The sequence below is a fragment of the Zalophus californianus genome, chromosome 4 (genome assembly GCF_009762305.2).
Source record: "Zalophus californianus isolate mZalCal1 chromosome 4, mZalCal1.pri.v2, whole genome shotgun sequence".
NCBI lineage: Eukaryota > Metazoa > Chordata > Mammalia > Carnivora > Otariidae > Zalophus > Zalophus californianus.
The window spans coordinates 188204616-188220858 of record NC_045598.1 but is presented as its reverse complement, the minus strand read 5'-3'; the positions used below and the strand labels follow the sequence as shown (position 1 = coordinate 188220858).

Below are 16243 nucleotides of genomic sequence, written 5' to 3'. Positions count from 1 at the left end.
GTAAATGAACGTCAGGCACTGAGGTGTACCGTGGGTCCTTTCGCTTGCTTTGGAACAAGCATGGACTGTTTCCAAGTTTATTAATGATCAACTCTGTGTTTGTTCTCTTGACACTTTCTGTGTTCCTGTTTCCCTCTTCTGGTTGGCAGTTTCCTAGAGAGAGAGGACTATCTGGTGCAGTCTGGCCTTCTCCCGCCCGAGTCAGCGGGATGCGGCATGGCATGGGAGCTGGGCGGGAGCTCTGCCGGCCGGGCCGGGGTGGGCCCGCCAGGCCTCCGCCAGCTAACCCGTGCCGCTGCTGTGGCCCCCGTCTGGCGGAAACCTGGCCCCACACGTCTGCGGCCCCTCAGCAGTTGGGGTTTTCGGCGTGCCCGTGAGAGTTGCATCTGTTGCCATCGTTCCAGAGAGACCTGAGCAGAGCCACTGGGTTTTCAGAAGACAGTCTGTATGACAGCCTGAGCCGCAAAATGAGAAGTGCAGGCGGTGGTTCTGAAAGCCTTCTGCCTCAGGACCTCTGCATGGTCTCAAGATGATCAAGGGCCCCAAAGACCCTTTGTTCATGTGGGTTCTGTTGATGCTCATCGTATTAGAAATTTAAACCAAGGAGTCTAAAAAATAATGTGCCATAAAGACAATGAGAAATCTGATATGTTTATCTAGATCGTATTTTTATGAAAGATAATTTTTTAAAACCAAAAAAAGAAAAATGTAGTGAGGAGCGATATTGTTTCACACTTCTTGTAAATCTCCTTAAGGTTGGGCCAAATACAAGCAGCAGTTGGCTTCCCACTGAGTCTACTGGAATTTGTTGTTTTTGTTCAAGTATAAGGAAAAAAATCTGGCCTCACGCAGATATGTAGCTGAAAGGGAGGAGTATTTTAGTAGCCTTTTCAGATAATTGTGGATATTCTTCTTTGCTACCACACCAAAACTCAACCAGTAGTAGTTTGTTTCTTTGTTTCTTTGTTCCTTAGAAAGAGCAGGAGTGGGTGCAAGCTGCCAGGAGGGGCAGAGGGAGAGGGAGAAGCCGACTCCTGAGCACAGAGCCTGACAAGGGGTTTGATCCCACGACCCTGAGATCACGACCTGAGCCGAAATCCAGAGTCGGACGCTCACCGACTGCGCCACCCAGGCGCCCCGTGCCCAGTCGCAGTTTCGTACAAGCTGGTGGCAGTGCGGGGTCTGAGACCACGCGGGATGTGGTGTGGTTGGATGCTTAGCTGGGTGTGATCCCTGAGGTCATGCAGCATCATTGGACAGCATTGCTCTCCTGAGTTGGGCGGGTTTTCCAGACATTGGCTGCGTCATTGCACACAGACACACATCCGGTTCATGGATGTCACCATGCATCTTAGCAGAAGTCTTTCAGGATCTGGAATCCTGAAGCTTATGGTGGTGACAAGTCTCCCACCATTCGCATTTTTGCATGCAGGCTTGAATTGCATCATTGCAGACGGGGGGGCTGTTTTCTGGGAGCGGCAGGCCACTGGGTCAGTGCTGAGGAAGTCTGTCCACCACCTGAGCCATCTTCCCTGGGAAAGGAAGCTCAGCTCCCGGCCTGACACTCACCCCAGTACTTTTCCTCCAGACGGCGAGACGGCCACCACATTTAGGGTGACGCACACTTCCTGTTTCCTCACACAGATATGAGGAGGCTGAAGAGTCAGAATTTCATAAAATGAATGCTTTTTCCTGCTTCAGTAAGAACATTTCTAGGTAAACTGGCTTCCCCCCCTTCACGGCGGAGCTGTGTTCTGGCGCTGAACCATTGCCTCGATTGGAGCCAGCACCTGCAGTTTTCTGCTCTTGAAACTTCCGTGTACAGAGAGTATTATGTATTGGGACAAAAATACTTCTGGCCTTGGGAAACCCCCTTAGCGGCTCCTGGGCCCCCCCCCCAGGAATTCCTGGGGCCACTCTGAGAATTGCTGAGTTACGAGAATCCTAAATTCTGTTCTCTCTCCCTCTGTGGAATGATCTGTGTGAATATCTAATGGCAGAGACTGTTAGAGAGCCCACTTACATTAAGCTGCATCCTGCCTTACAAACATGTTTTAATGAAACTGCCCCAGGAGGGGGTCAGCTTTGGAGGGCAGGTTCCTGTGTGCAGCCTGGCTGGCCTGACCAGCCAAGTGAGGGCCTGAGAGGTTTGGGGGCTGCGCTTGTGTCTGCCAGGTCTCTGGGAGGCCTGCTCCTCGGAGCAGGTGAGAGTGGGTAGGAAGAGGGCTCCCCGTCTCTGGTGTGGAAGGAAATGGGGCCCATCGGGCTGGGTGGGTGTTTTCTTTTGGGTTGTTGGTGAAGGAGCTGGGCTCCCCTCAGGTCTCACAGACTTCTTTTTGAAAAGAGGCAGCTTCACTGAGCGGTGTCTTTAGTTTGGCAAATTCTATTTGTGCTTTTTGTGGAAGTGCTTGTAAAATTGTTCTGTTGAGAGATCTTCTGTCTTTACCAGCTGATGCAGATGGGTTTTCCTAGTTATTTAAGTACACATGGAGTTGGGGGTTCATCTGAGAGAGGCTAGCAGTCTGGAAATGGCTTCCATTCCGGGCTAGTACCCAAAATTAGTTAAAAACATTTTCTTGGGGCATGGAAAGAGAGCCCCTTCCCTGCCATCTACCCTGTCGGTTCCTTGTTGCCACTGTATTTAAACTTAGTGTCTTCTCCCCTTCTCCCATGGGATGGCCAGAAGCCCACTCGGGGATTTGTTGGAGGGTGTGCTCAGGTAAAGCTTGGTCCCTGTGGCAGCAGTTTAGGATGGTGTGTATGTGCTTTTGCTAGTAGCTTCTGACCTGCTCTAGAAAAAAGATGAGTGAATGGTGTGACCCACATAGAGGAAAGTGTTCTAATTGATTCTTAACCAGCAGGCATTTACCTCCGAGCGTTTGAAGACTGTTGGAAGAGAGCTTGCTAACTGATGTGCCGCCTTGTCATAGCCCTGGCCCCAGGACAGGACAGAAACCTTGCAGTCTGTTGCCAGGACTGGTGCAGGGCCCTCCGCTCGTGGCCCCCCGTGCTCCTGACCTGTGTCTCTGCCGTCTCTCACTGTGCCTTCCTTCCTCGGTGTTTGGATCACCTGCCATGTGCTGAGCCCTGTGCTAGATGCTGAGGAGAGGCAGACCCACACAGAGGGTTTTTGCTCTTGGGGAGCATGTGACCTGGGCAGGGGGCGAACAGCTGGGGGACAGATAGGTAGTGCGTCTGGTGCGCGGAGGCTGTGGTTAGGATGGTTAGGGAGGTGGTGTTGGACAGCAGAGCCGGGCGCCATGGGGACCACAGGGCAGGCAGAGCTCTCCAAGCCCCACGTGGCCGGAGCAGCGGCCGGAGGGCAGAGGCAGTGGGCAGGGGGCCACTGTGCCCTGCTGTGGTCACTCTGCCTACTTGGCCATTTGCAGAGGTTGCCAGCTATTTATAGAACACACTGTAAGCCCCTGGAGCCTGGCGTCACGACCCAGTATGACCTCACCAGGCCCATGCCAGCCTCTTGCGCTTCTGCCCTCATGCCCTTTGTGCTTCTGGTTGTGCTGCCTGTGGGTCCCCTGGTCGTGGTGCCCGTCCTGCACACGCATTTCCTGCTGATGGAAATTCCTTCTTTCCAGGATCTGCTTGCTCAAAGTGGGTTTCTCATGAAGCCTTGCCAAATAGCTAAGTAAGAATGCCTTGGTCTTTCGTCCAGTCAAAAGCTTATCTCATTCCCCCAGGACAGACTGACCCCACCTCCCTGACCCCTGTGCTGCTGGAGCCCCCCACGGTCAGCATTCATGGAACCAGCCAGCAGTGGCTGGGGTCCCTGGGAGGTGATGTCAGCAGGTCCCACCTGGTGGGCATAGAGAGAAGTCACGGTACAGGGAGAGGCACCAGTGAGGAGGAGGAGCACTGGATGCTGTGGATGGACAGATGGACGGATGAGGTCTTCGTGGTCGCCTCCTCTGTTCAGCTGTGCTAGTCCTGCATGGGAGGACTCTTCCCGGGGTCACTCTGACTGCCCGTGGGACCATTTGGGCATTCAGAACACTCTGCTCTGTGACCCAGCAGATGACCCCAATATCACTCTTTGGAGCGTTTGGAAAGTAATAAATCCGCAGAGAAGTCTGTCCCTTACTGCTCTCACCTGGCTCCCTGAGCATTTAGGACTTCTGGGTGTTTCAGGAATGGTAGATCAGTGGCCCCAGACCACAGACGCTCGCCTGGCCAAGCAGAGGACTCCGTGGTTTTCCTGGAGCGAGCGAGCCACTCTGGGCGAGGTTCCCTCAGCCCACGACTGCTCCTTGGGGTTTCGGCAAGTGCCGTTGGCTTGGGCCCTCCGCCGTGTCCCTGCCTGCAGGCAGCCTGCGGGGCCAGAGGGGCCGCGGGAGGAGGGCCCAGAGACTCTGGCGGGGCTCCACTGCTGATGGGAAGAGGAGCGTAGGCTGCTGGGGCCAGTGGTTGGTGCAGGGCCAGTGTTCTGACCTTGGAATGCAGTGGGGGGCACCCCCAGAGTGTGTGCTGAGTGGCAGAAAGGAGGCGTGTTCATGGAGGGAAAGAACAGGCCAAAACCCACGTTCGGAAGCTTAGCCCTGCCTTGTATAACACGAACGCTCGAAAAAACAACAGCTTTATTTTTTCAAGATCTAGCTCACGAAGCCCCAAATTACCACTGTATTTTTATGTGTTGTGGTTAAAGATGTGCAGGATGTGTTGGTGCTGATAACTCAGGGAGGCAGGCATACTCCCCGCTGCAGCCTGCCAAGGAAAGTCCTGGTTCCTGTGCAAGGGCGTCAAGGTGCTCAGTGCTGAGAGCACACAATGATTAAACACTAGCCCAGGGCGTGTAACGTACATATAACCTAAAGTTCACCATTTTGCAGCACGCCATCAGTGGCCTTAAGTAGTTCACGGTGTTTGTGACCACCGAACCTTGTCATCCCCCCGGAACAGAGACCCCGTACTCATTGGCTGCCTCTCTCCTCTCCGCTCCCCCAGCTGCTGGCAACCGCTAGTCTGCTTTCTGCTCAATGTAGTTCCCCATTCTGGACATTTCATGCGAGTAGAATCATACAGCATGTGGACTTCCGTGCCTCTGGTGTCACCTAAGAGTATCTTCAAGGTTCCTCTGTGTTGTAGCAGGTTATCAGTACTTTTTTCCTTTTAATGGCTGACGCCTATTCCATTGCGTGGATATACCACATTCTGTTTTATCCATTCATTTGACAAGACATTTGGGGTTGTTTCCAATTATTTTAATTATAAAATTCTTAATTTTCTGTGCTTTAAAGCTTTGCCAAAATTATAAACGTGTGTGACAGTCTTATCAGGGGACATACAGGGCAGTTTTCCCATTTTTTTCCATGCTGTGCTGGGAGCATCAGCTTCTGGATGGTGTTAGAGTTGGTCCATGTTCGCTTTGTGGGAAGGGAGAGGGGCGGTGAGAGCTGCAGGTGCCTGTGTGTGAGCCCCCTCGTGTTGGAAGCGGTCTGCTGAGGGATCTCACCAGCCCCCGTCGAGAGTTTGGAATCTGCCTGCTTCCTTTATTTACTTATTTTTTTAAAAAGGTTTTATCTATTTATTTGACAGAGAGAGAGACAGCGAGAGCAGGAACACAAGCAGGGGGAGTGGGAGAGGGAGAAGCAGGCTTCCCGCTGAGCAGGGAGCCGGATGTGGGACTCCATCCCAGGGCCCTGGGATCATGACCTGAGCCTAAGGCAGACGCTTAACGACTGAGCCACCCAGGCGCCCTGGAATCTGCCTGCTTCCTTTAGGCAAATCGAAATGTAGTTGATGTTCGGAAGGACATTGTGCATTGATGTTTTTTCGCTGTGTATGTGATTGTGGGAACATCTTACCGTATTTTTCGTAAGCCTGTCTGAGTTGTAAATTTCTACTGTGAACATAGCAATTTATAATCCTAAAAAGAGGACATTCTGCATAACTTGTTGTATTGGTCGTATTTAGTATATTTGCAGACTTGAAGGCAGGGAATATTAATAGCAGAGTGGGGCAAACCGTTATTTTTGACACTGCATCACCACACGGGAGTTCACTGGCCTGGCCCCGTACTGACGTCCTCGGTGAGCCTCCCTGCCAGCTTCCTGTGCATGAGAGCCACGAGGTTTCCCATTCTCGCTTCGCTCTCAGGCCGCTGTGGAGGCCTCCAAGCAGGCTACTCACTTTCCCCCTATAGCCTGCAAGGCCCCTTTCAGCTTCGGCAGCCGTGTGTCATCACTGGTGTTCCCGCCCAAGTCTACAGTCCGGGGGGAGGTGGCCGGAGGCGGCATTCGCTGGGCCCTCGCCCTCGCGCCACGGTGGGGGCCAAGCTGGCCACCACATTCTGAGCAGCCCGAACCCCTGGGGACAGCCCCAGTCCCCCCCAACCCCCATCCCCATCCCCAAAAGATGCACGCGTGCTCATCCACACCGCCCGCTGCGGCCAGATGTGTGCCCTGCCCCCAGCCCGTGAAGAGCCCTGGCGGACGTCTCGTCCGGCTAGTCCTGCCCGCCCTGAGCATCCACTCCTGTGCTGTTACGTCTTTTAGACTTTCCGCGGAGCTTCTGACTTCCTAACGTGTGCAAGCTGAAATTCTGATGGCCCCTAAAGCACTCATCTCTCAGCTCAAGCAGCATTAACACGTGGCCAGTTTTATTTCCTTACAGGAGCAGTTTGAAGGAAATCCTGCCGGTCATCCTTTATCCACACATACCTCAGTGTGGTCGCTAACAAACGTGGAATCACGGACAGGGAGGTCCGAGAGTGTGTGTCCCTAAGGCTGCTCCTTAGCGTCGCATAGATGGTCAGTGCCCTGGTTTCCCGCTTGCCTCAGAATTGCTTTTATTGCTGGTGTGTTTGAATTAGTGTCGGTACGCACAGTCAGCCAAGAATTCCAACGCACTTGAACATGGCTGCTTGTGTCACTGTCATTTCCGCGGAGGTTAACTCCTGGCTAGGAGCTGCTGCCCATGGGGCCGTGTCTGCTTCCGATGTTCCCCACGGCGCAGAGCATGTGTTGGACACTCGGTGGTTTTAGGGACGCGTGTCTTTCACTGCATCATCTACGTAGTGCCCCCAAAACTGTAGCTTCAGATAGCCTCTGCCGTGGGCCGCTGTGGGCCGCTGTGGGCCGCCGTGGGCTGGTGGGGCCAGGTGCTCTCATGGGTCTGACGCCTGGCGGGGGTGGGGGGACGGGGGGGGGGGGGTGCGGCCCTCAGCGGCTCCATGCTGTCTCCTCCCCCCAGGGCAGGAATCCTACAGGAGTAAGTGCAAACACACAGTTCTTCCGAAAGCCCCAGGCAGCCCCAGATACTCGCTCCTGGTTGTTGGCCAGGGCAAGCAGGTGGATAGTGGGCTGTGTGACCGCGAGCTTGTTCCTGGAACGAGCTCCTCATGGGGAGTCTGTGAAAGCTACCACGTCGATGAATGTCAAACATATTGTGTTCAGTGAAAGAAGCCACATATACGAGTCCGTTTATATGAGATGTCCGGAGTAGGTAAATCCACAGGGACAGGAAAGCAGATCAGTGGATCAGTGGTTGCCAGGGGCTGAGGATAGGAGGGAATGGGAAGGAAGTGTGTGGTTTCTTTTTGGGGTGGTGAAAATGTCCTGGAACCAGACAGTGGTGCTGGCCACACAGCACCGTGAAGGCACTAAAGCCATTGAACTGTGCACTGTGAGATGGTTAAGATGGTCCATTTTATGCAGATTCCTGAATCCAGATTTCCAAGCTCAGCTGTGAGCTGTGAAGGTACCAGCGTACTTCATGTTAAGGTGTGCATTTTTGATTGTCTCATGACCAACCAAAAGTGACATCAGGATCCCACCTTATGCTAAACAGGGTCCACCAGGACACAGGAGACCTCAACTCTAGTTTTCACCAGCTGCAGAGGGTGCCGGGGAAAGCGGCCCCCTCCCCCTGCCTCACAGATATCAGATGAATCAACATCTAGGTAGTGGCTGGAGCCTGATGTAGATGGAAAAATGCCATAATTGTGCAGGGTCCTGCATCTGGCACAGTCCATCATTTAAGATAGGTGTAAGTATCACTAATTTCTTTTCAGTCTTTGGAAGAATGCAGAGTACATTTCTATTTATGTTAAATTGTGGGCTTGTCTCTCTTATGGAAGAATTGATTAAAGAGGCCCAACAGCCCTGGGGATTTTATCTGCTTGATTTTCAACAAATTTACTCCTAATTAATTATTCCGACTCAAAAAAAAAATTGTACCTCTACAGGATGCCGGTATTTAGAAGTGACATTTCAAATATCTAGCTGTACAAATTGAGAGAATTTTCTGATGTCTCTCATTTGGTAAATTTGCTTTTAAGTATCCCCTCAGGGAGTTGTACTCATTCCAAGTGAGGGGATTACAGTTGAATTAGCACTCCCTCCGATTGGATTGAGCCACAGGTATCTGAGGCAGGAGCCTTGCTAAAGCACGAAGGAAAATTTGGAAACAAAGCTAAAGCTTCTGTTACTTAATCTTTTCAGATGCTTTTCTTGGGATAAGGAACATTCTGGGATTTGTTTGTTTGTTTGTTTTGGTGATAGCACCATGATATTTACTATTGAATGTGTGCCTTGTTTTGTTAACGTTAAAATAACACTACTTTTCACAAAATAGAGGGATTGTAATTGCAAATAAACATGGGAGTATTCTTACACTCAAGTCCCAGCGGAAGTGCTTGATTGCTAAATATATTGCGAGGAGAGGAAGTATTTTTATTTTCCTTTTTGGTGGCAGCGTAGTAGACGTGACCCCACAGGTACCCAGCCCGGGAATATCTTGATGTGTAAAAAGAATCTGTGTTTATCACAAAAAAGATATAAACAGAAGCCGAAGTTTTCCCTTCATAATATTGATTTTTTAACCTCTCTTACTCTCTTTAAAAAAAAGGACCGGGGCACCTGGGCGGCTCAGTCCACCAGTGAAGCGTCTGCCTTCGGCTCCGGTCATGATCGCAGGGTCCTGGGATCGAGCCCCGCATCGGGCTCCCTGCTCAGCAGAAAGCCTCCTTCTCCCTCTGCCCCTCCTCTCTTCTCTGCTCCTGCGGGTGCTTTCTCTCTCTCAAATAAATAAATAAAATCTTTAAAAAGAGGAGGGGGGATTCTTCTGTGTTCATTGTAGAAAACACTGGCTACAGAGGGACGGAGTCGTTGGGCCGCACAAAGTCCCGGAGAGTCTCCCTGGGTGTTCAGGCCTAGCCACCCTGCTCTGACCAACGGGGGTGGGGTGGGGCGGGGGCGGGGGCGGGGGCGGGGGGGGGGCCAGGGAGGAAACGGGCGCCCGCTGCAGGGCCGTGGAGACAGGCAGAGCCGGCGGTGGCGGGGGGCGGGGGGGGGGGGGGCGATGGCGCAAGGAGGGCTCTCTGAGAAGGCACCACTTGAACACAGACCCGGGAGCTAGCGAGCCGCAGGGCGTCTGGGGGAGGAAGGCCCCAGCAGAAGCGGGGGCAGGGGGCAGAGGGAGAGCAGGAGATGCGGGGAGGCTGGAGCCCGCCGCTCCTCACTCCTCCCCTGAGACAGGATGCCTCCGGTGGGTTTGAGCAGAGTCTGCCCTCCAGCCCCTGGCTGCTGTGTAGACGCGGGGGTGGGGGTGGGGGTGGGCGTGGAGAGAGGACCGGTTAGGATTCGCGGAATAATCCCCTGGGAGGTAGCGAGGGTTCGGACCGGTATACTCGCAGTGGAGAGGGGGAAGCTGATGGATTCTAGGTCCGTGGTACTTGTCTTAAAGGTGGAGGCAGGCAGATTTAGACATGGTCTAGACGTGCGGGAAAGTCAGGGGTGACAACGTTGTGGCCCTGAGCAGTGGCCTGATGATTGAGATGAAGACACGGGGTGTGTGTGTAAGAGAGAGAGAGAGAGAGAGAGAGAGAGAGAGAGAGAGAGGGTCTTAGTGACTCTGTCAGGTGGGTTTGGAGGAGTCGGGGATCTGCCTGGTTTGGGGAGGGGCAGAGAGAATGGCAGGACAGGAGGTGGAGCCACCTAGTGTGACCGAGTCGGAATTGGGAGAGAGGGAGGGCCAGGCAGTGGTGTGAGCAGGGGCGTTCGTGGGGAGCAGGTCTGAGGGACGGCAAGAGTCGACCTGGGACACGTAGAGTCTGTGGTGTCTGCTGGACCTCAGCTGGAGGGCAGCAGGAAGTTCCCAGGGGTGTAGGGACAGGAGAGGCATCCAGTGGTGGTCAGGAGATGGAGAGTGCTGGCAGCCATTTGGCTAGGTGAGATCACCACAGGCCTGCTGTGGATGGTGCACGGGAGGGTGGATGGGGAGAGCTAGTGAGCAGGGTCCAGGACTAAGAGGCAGGAAGGTAGGAGGAACCAGGAGCAGCTGGATGCAGCCAACGCTGGACAGAGAAGGAGCGACCCGCTTACCGTCAGGGGCTGCCAGTGGCACAGGTGGGCGGAGGGTTGTCCACGTGATGTGGTGACCTTGCAGGAGCCGCTCCGTCTGTGTGAGGGGGACACCGGTCCGCCTGAAGAGCTGGGGAAGAATTAGGAAGCAACTGAACACAACCAGTGGATCGATGGTTGGCACAGAGTGGGAGCCAAAGATTGTTTTGCTCCTGGAGTCTGTTGGGGTTCACTTTTTACCTGTGAACATCTTTGTGCTCGTTCTGTAGAGTTTCTCCAAGAGGACACTCCCAGGTTGAGAGTTACTTTCTTTTCACACTTCGGCAGTATTACTTCGGTTTTGGGGCAGTTTTGCAGTCAGCTTCTGTCTCATCTGGGTTGCTTTATGGCTGATCTGTGTTTTTGTCTCTCATGCCTTAGAACATCTTTTCTCGGTCTTTGTCTCATTTTGTTTAAAATGGAAGTAAGTGCAGCGTGTTGGGCTCCTGTCGGGAATAGCCCGCTGGAGAGGGGAGGGTTATGACTGAAGGAGGAATTGCTGGAGCCGTGACCCTGACTTCAGGCACCGATCTGCAGGTGGGGGGCTGGGCCCGGCAAGGACACCATAGTTCCTCCGGATGACAGAAGCTCACAGAGGTGGGGGCCTGGGGGCTGTGAAGCCCTCCCTGAGTCCGAAGCTGAGGGGAGGGTGTGGGAAGAAGGTGCTGGACGTTTGGCCTGGATTGGACAGGCTACTGGTGGGGTCACGGGAGGCCGGAGGTCTCTACAAAAGTGTGGGGGCAATCAGCAGCATGGTGTTGGTGTCACACGTGGGGCCCAGGTTCAGGCCAGCATTGCATCAACCCTGGATCCCTGGGGAGCCCGCCTGTGCTCAGCTGACCAGCTTCTCGTTTTGTTTTCTTTCTGCCCGTAGGTAGAGGTGTCCCTGTGAGCCCTGCAGCACATCCGAAAGCCCGATTCTTCTGGGCGCTTTGCAGCGGGACGTCCCTTCCCTGTGTTGGGCTGTGTGCTGTTGGCAGCCTGAGACCCAGCTTTTCCAGGCCTGTTGTTAGTGTCCCCCATTTCCTTGGGTGAGGACGTGATTGACAGAGGTCTCCTTCCTTGACAGCATGGGTATTTAAGATGTGCTCGTATGGCCTTCTTTGTTGTCACAGGACTGAGTGGCAGTTGGACATCTAAACTGTACTGAATGGGGGGCCCTTGCAGGGAGCAGCACTTTGGCCAGGAAGATCTGGTTGATGTGGCACCACAGAAACTCGGTGTTTGTTTCCGTTACCTGTTGCCGTGGGAAAAGCCCTCCAGACTGAGCAGCTTGAAGCAGCAACTGTTGTGCTCATGGACTCTATGGGTCAGAAGCGTGGACTGGACACAGACGGGAGACGCTGCTTCCCTGCTCCAGTATGCCTCAGCCGGGAGGGAGGGAGGGGGTGGCTCAGGGCTGGGGCCATCTGGAGACCTCTCCACCCACACGTCTGACACCCGGGCTGGGTTGACGCCAAGGCTGGTTTCAGTAGGGACTGTTGGCCAGAGTGCCCGTGCGGCCTCTCTGTGTGACTTGGGCTGAGTTCTTCGAGGAAGCGTGTCAGGAGGAAGTATCTGGAACGCAGACGTTCCCAGGGAGCGGGAGGAAGCTGCATGGCCTCTTCTGACCCAGCCTCCCAAATCCCCATCATTTCCATTTCTACCCTGCCCAGACTCAAGGGGAGGGGACGTGGACCCCAGCTCTCAATGGCAAAGGGTTTGGGCTGCTTTAAAACCGCTGCTGTGTTGTCCTTTTCAAAACACTCAGCTAGGTCCTACATCACATTACGAGGCAGAGCCTCATAGCTGGCTGAGTGGCTCAGGATAGCCGTCAGATGCCTGGTGTCCATCAGATGCCTGGTGTTCTTGACCGACAGTGCATGGGAAAGCCTGATTCTGTGTGAGCGCTTTCAGCCCTCTGCCATCCCGCGTTACAGCGGCTGCGAGCTCCTTACCCTTCCAGTCCATCCTGATCCAGCCAGGCGGCCAGAGGAGGCCTTATGGCTCCTGGAAGGGTCCAGACTTTGGAATCAGAGGTGCCTGAGTCCAGGTCCTAGCTCTGCCACCATGGATCTGTGTGACCTCAGATAAGTCACTTCACCTGTGTCCGTCTGTGTCTCTTCTGCAAATTGGTGAAAATCCCTGCCTTGCCAGATGTGTTGCCAACATTACAGAAAAAGTGAGGTGCCATTTGGGCACCTGGCACTTAGATTATAATAATTGGGAGGCGTTGCTGGGGAGTATCCTTATCTAATTCAGCAATATCACTAATAGAGTTAAACATCACACCTTCTCAACTCTCGTAGGAAGTAACCACCCAGGATCTGGCTTCCCTTTTTTTTTTTTTTTTTTTTTTTTTTTTTAAGAGAGGGAGAGAGAGACAGAATCTCAAGCAGCCTCCACCCTACTGCAGAGCCCGATGGAGGGTTCAGTCTTGCGACCCTGAGACCATGACCTGAGCCAAAATCAAGAGCTGGACGCTTAACTGTCTGAGCCACCAGGCGTCCCTCCGGCTTCTTTTTCTATGAACAAGCGAACATTTCTTGGATCTTTAAGCCCCCTGTGGTGCTGACTTATCAGTGTGTGGCAGGGGTCTGAACAGAGAACGTTCATTAACACGAGGCCAGATGGCAGAGGCGATCACTGAGCACAAGACTAATTAATTGAGGTATCTTTCAAGCAGATTCAACCCTTGCCCCTCCTTCGTACCTGTGGTTTTTGTTGTTTGTAAATGGCATCTTTGTAAAAGTAATTTTCCTAATTAGTAGTTGTTCAGGTGTAGGAATGCAATGGATTTTTAGAGTCTTGTTTTTAGCAAGCTTGTTGAATTCTATTTAGTTCTAACCATTGTCTGTGAATTTCATTTTAGTTTTATACGGGAGACCGTGTCATCTACCTGTGGCGGTTTCGCGGTCTTGTTTCACGGTGTGTTGTTTCTTTTTGTTTTGTTACTGCCCTTGCTAACGTCTGTTGAAGTGGTGATTTCAAGCCTCACCGTTTGGTTCTGACCTCAAAAGAAATCTGTCTAATACTGCTTTAGTGGGAGTGCTGTTTTCAGGAGGTTTTTATTGGATAACCTTTATTAGGTCCAAGAAGTCCCTTCGAAGTTGCCAGGTTTGTCTGCTGGGTTTTCTCTTGTTGTCTAAACCGTGAGAGGGTCTTGGTTTTCAGACAGCGTAAGGAATGTTTGGCTGGGCCACTGTTAGGTCTGTGTGAACGCTCTCAGCTAGAGGGCTGCCTGTACCTTACAGGCGGTGTGAATGCACATCCCTGTGAATGGGGGGCCCCCTCACCACAGGTTCTCGTGGCAGAGGCGCAGCCCATAGCTGACCACCCAGCTTCACAGGGCGGGCACCACAGCTCAGCCTCGGTTCCGTGGGAAGACCTGCAGCTCGGCCGCAAACCCCTGAAGTCCAAGGTCCTGTGGACTCTGGTGTCAGCAGCTACATGTGTGATAGAGGTGTTACAGAGGAGGGGGTGGGTTGGAGAACGTGGCGTGTTATTATCATGTTGCTCTGGTTGAACGGACTGAACAAGAGCACAGAGCCAGAGAAATAGGCAGTGAGGTGGGTCTTGTGAACCGCCACATGGGAAGGATTGTCCCGCCAGAAGGTGGCAGGTGCTCCGGTTGGCTCTGGGCCCTGCGGGGTTTCCAGGAGAGATGACGTCCGCGGTGGCTCTGGTTTTTAGGGGAGGAAGGGAGGGGCAGGTTACAGAGAGGAGCAGGGCGGGTTGGGGAGGGAGAGAGCAGGTGGAAGCTGAGTTGGGGGCTTGCTGCAGCGTGCAGGGTGACCCGTGCGCAGAGAGCCCAGGGTCGCTGGGGGTCCTGCCACCTAGTGGGCTCATTTGAATGGGGAGATGGAGGTGTTCTCCTGAGGAGCCGTCAGGCCTGGCAGGGAATGGGGAAGGGCAGGGGATTGTCCTGGATAAGGTTCTGTGGAAGTGATGGGGCTGAACAGGAAGAAATGTAACATCACGGCAGGTCAGGATTTAAGCCGGGTTTGGTCTTCTAGGTTTGGCGGTGGATCAGAAGGAGCTGCTTTGTGATGTCACGCCTCAAGTAACTGAACCTAAACCAGCGGATCCTGCCGAGTCCTGCTGCCTTGGTCTAAGATACTTCTTTTGGGTGTGATGGTTTCAAAATGTCTGACAAAGCCCCTGACTCTGTCCTCCATAAGGCTTGTGGGAACTCTTGTGTATGTCCCTTTTCTGCCCGTGTTGCCTTATTGAGCGGCTGAGCTGCTTTGTGGGGCCCTCAGCCCTTCGTGCTGTCTGGTCTCGTTCCTCCTTTTCCTTCTGTGTTGGACCACATGGAATTACTCACTCGATGGTGGACAGGCGCCCTGCAGCCTGGGCGCCCATTGTCACCTGTCAGTTCCCCAGATGGGCAGATGACATTGTGTGTTAGCAGATGACGGGGAGATACCTTGCTGGTAAAAGTAGATGTTTATTCTTTTCAAGACTGGCAAAACTTAAGACTTCACTCAGTAGCCCCATGGGACAAGACTGAAGTTGCGGTTTTTAATTTTTAGATATCATTTTTTTCTTCTTGATTCCTGTTCTCTCAAAATTCACCGGGCCTCACGAGCTAATACTGATGGATCTGGTTTCGGTGGATATGCGTTCGCTAGAGATACCCGGATGCTTACTCTGAGGCCATTACCCATGTTAAGGCTTGAAGTCAGGAGTGAGCCCCCGTGGAAAGAGGAGCCCTGGCCCCGGAAGCCACTCGGTGGCCATGCCTTGCTTGCCAGGAGAGCAGGGAGGAAAAGCCGTGGCACCCGTGCATGTTCACGGAAGGTGCTTGCCCTGAGGCGACACTGCATTCTGTTTTCTTTTCCATTAAAAAATAATAATAAATAAAATGCCGGTGGCTACCTGCATTTGGTGGTCAAGGCTGTAGCTGGATTGGGGGGCTGCTTGGGCCGGCCCCACCCTGCCTGAGTACCAGTGCCACACTCCCCAGGATTAATGGTGCAGCCTCGGGGGGAATGGCAGTGTGTGCTCGGCACCGAGACCCTTGGCGCGTGCATGCTGCTGGAAAGGGTGTAGGTAAATGAGGCGGTTTCTGGCCGCCTCAGAAACTGAAACATGTAAGTGAAGGGAGGGAGACAGGGGATTTCCCCCCCATCCCGAGTCAGACAGCTGTGCAAAGTAGTGGGGTCCCTGCTGAGGTAGGGCCGTGGGGCACATTTATAAATGAGTGGAAATAGGTCTTCTGAGGTTTTTTTCTTTTATGCACTTTCAGTATGGGTTCCCTTTATCTGGGATAGAAAATCCAAATCATGGCTTTAGTCTTGTACTTGAAGTAACCTGCTAGCTTGCAGTCAGGAAGAAGAGCATGAGGAGTTTTGGGACAAGGATGTGTGGGTTTATACCCTGCCCTGTGGGGTGCCTTTGGGCAAGTCCCAGGGACTGGCAGGCACCAAGGGGTTCCTTGGGACAGGGCCTCGTGGCTGCAGTGTGGGGCCGGGGTCAGATGCTGCACTTGGCGGCACTGGCAGGTGGCACATGGCTGCCCATCTTACCGACGATGGAGCGTCTCTGCCCAGCCGGGCGCCCGCCACTCCACCTGTTTGCGTCTCTGGGGCTTCACGTATACATGGGAATCATAACAGACCTGCCTCAAATCTTGAATTGGGCAAGTTTTTAAAATCTCTCTGGATGTCTGTTAAGTGAGGTACTGACTATGTTTACCTCTTAGTTTTTATTTAACTTTGGAAAATATCGAACAGAGAAAAATAGAATAGTAAACACCCATTTATCCGCTCCCAGATTTTGTTCGTAGTTGCTTTTGTCAGTTTTTAAAAGGTAGCTTTATTATTATTTTTTCTAATGATAAATATAATGTGCCCACTTAAAAAAAATAGAGGCATCAAGAAGAGTAGGAAGATCAGTTGTAATGTGAG

General features: G+C 53.0%; 1 protein-coding gene across 4 annotated transcripts in view; it reads left to right on the top strand.

The window, feature by feature from the left end:
* AGO2 (argonaute RISC catalytic component 2) overlaps window positions 1–16243 on the top strand; it is a 109349-nt gene that overhangs the window by 20366 nt on the left and 72740 nt on the right. Inside the window, exon 1 of one of the 4 annotated variants that reach the window (XM_027598849.2) lies at window positions 12982–13002. The exons of the other annotated variants lie outside the window; for them this stretch is intronic. The gene's annotated coding sequence lies outside the window, so the exon portion shown is untranslated. Of the gene's footprint in view, window positions 1–12981; window positions 13003–16243 lie in introns of those variants that run through there. 4 annotated transcript variants of the gene reach the window in all.